Source organism: Trachymyrmex septentrionalis, unplaced genomic scaffold (genome assembly GCF_001594115.1).
Source record: "Trachymyrmex septentrionalis isolate Tsep2-gDNA-1 unplaced genomic scaffold, Tsep1.0 scaffold32, whole genome shotgun sequence".
Classification (NCBI taxonomy): Eukaryota; Metazoa; Arthropoda; class Insecta; order Hymenoptera; family Formicidae; genus Trachymyrmex; species Trachymyrmex septentrionalis.
Genome location: NW_017305485.1, coordinates 4,002,879 through 4,005,178, shown reverse-complemented (window position 1 = coordinate 4,005,178; position 2,300 = coordinate 4,002,879).

Here is a 2,300-nt window from a genome sequence, read left to right as displayed (position 1 = left end):
AACGTCTAAGCAAAATAATTTATATGCAGCATATCGCAATTAAAAAGTTTGTAACTATCTCTGATGGATCTCATTAAATGTTTCTTTTGTTTCGCGACGTGCGATTAGGAAAGGAGTTTATTTTCAGTATTCTATTTACCTAGAATGTAAACAATGTTAATCGAGGTATCTTATATAAAATATAATTTGACAAAAAAATGAAATTGAGTAATCTTCGTTATTTCTTTAATTCATTGTGTGAATTCAAATATTATCGAATATAGATACTTTTTAGAAATGTTATATATTGATATCCTTAAAATAGATAAACATAAATAATAATACAGTGTAACACGATAAATATAAACATTGAATATAAAGATTAAAATGAGATAAACGAAAAAAAAAAAAAGATATGTCTCTTCGTGAAAAATAAGAAAAGAGAAGCTTCCAATTCAGTACTTTATTCCTAAGAATATCGCTCATTAAAAGGAAAATGTAAACAGTATCTCAGATATATCGATTAAAAAATAAAGATCGAGGTAAATGTAAAGGAATAAGTATATATTTTTACCAGATACCAAAATACTTCGCGGGAGACGCTGCTCAACTACTCGCGGATTAAACGGTTATATAAGTCAATAATTATCCTCGATATTCTGATAATTCTTCTTTCCGCGAGAATCCGCGAGTCCTCACGTCTGAACAAGTCATATCTGAGCATTGCTTCACGCAAGGATAAGAGCGGGGATGGATAAGAGAAGATGGAAGAAGATCACAGGGCGGTGACGGCTGGAAAAAATGGTTAGAAATAGAAAGAGAGAGAGGATCTCCGCTTCCTCGCTTCCTTTCCCGAGATATACGCTCCTCGATAAACGTCCGGACGAGACTCCTCCACTCCATCCACCCTCTTCATCCTCTACCCCTTCGTCTTCCTTTCTCAACTGCACCCTCGGCTCAAAGCCCTCGCGTTCTCTCATCGAAAGAGAAAGATAGATAGAGATAGATGGAGAGATGGAGAGAGAGAGAGAGAGAGAGAGAGAGAGAGAGAGAGAGAGAGAGAGGAACGAAAGGGGTAGCGGAGGAAAGAGGCGGAAGGATAAAGGTACGGGGGCGACGAGCTCTCTCTCCGCTTTTTGCCAAAGGCCGTCATCCCCGCGGGGCTTAACCCCGGGTTTATCGCGGCGTTATTAATAACCGCCGCCCGCACTAGTCCCCTGCCCCCGAAACCCGGCGGCGATACCCACGAGCGAGAGAGCCGCCCTACCTCGTAAACCTCGAGCGACGAGCGGCGCTGCCGCGATAAAGAAAAAGTCATGAGAAGCTTTCTCTCTCTCTCTCTCTCTCTCTCTCTCTCTCTCTCTCGCGCTCGCTCGCTCTGTCTCCTTTCACCCTCCATCTTCTCCGACAGCTCGGCAGTTCGAGAGCTCAATCCCCTGACATCGGCAGACCTCATCATCGCCGGACCTTCTCTATCCTAGCGAGTATTGGATGTGTGATAGCGCCTGACATAGTCTATGGAGAACTATTAATCCCAACAGTTTGGCAGTTGGCTTCATAAGATACGTCTCTGTCCAGACTAGTAATTTCTTACTTGAATTGGTAATTTGTGACTATTGAACTGTGATGCGTGCTTTTAAACTGTTCAGATGAATTTGATTTTGTATACTTAATTTTGTCAATACATTAAATGTAATATAGTATTGTGCTTGGTCCATTGCCCTACTTATGTCGTTTTTTTTAATTTAAATTTAATTCTCCAAGTCTTTAAGATACTCGATTTGTTTTTTTTTTCTCAATTTATATTTACGCAGTTACACCAACGTAAAAATAAATGATATCGGAATGAACTCGATTTCTAAAAATAGATCTTCGATGTTCGCGCGAACTATTGTAATTTAGTTACTATTACAGCGCGACTAGTTTTAACTCTCGAGACGGATCGAGAAGCGGAGTAATGTCCACCAAAAAGGATAAAATAATTATCTTTGCGGAAAACGCGAGGTGTATAATGCCATAATGTTATGCAATCTAGAGATATAATGGAATACGTTAGTTTCACAAGCTTTGTGTGTTTCCCCATTAAGCAGTGGCATGCCAAAAGTGCAAAGATTTATGGAACGACCATAACGAGTACAATGAATACTCTATGAATCGCGCGATCGCGGTACGCTCGCCACGTGACAATTTCATGCGTCAAATATACTAAATATAAGTACAGATATATTAGTCACACGGTCATATCATCGCAGGAATAATGCAATAATTGCAATTTTCGTATTTAAATAATATAACATACAATTCCTGAATATATATATATA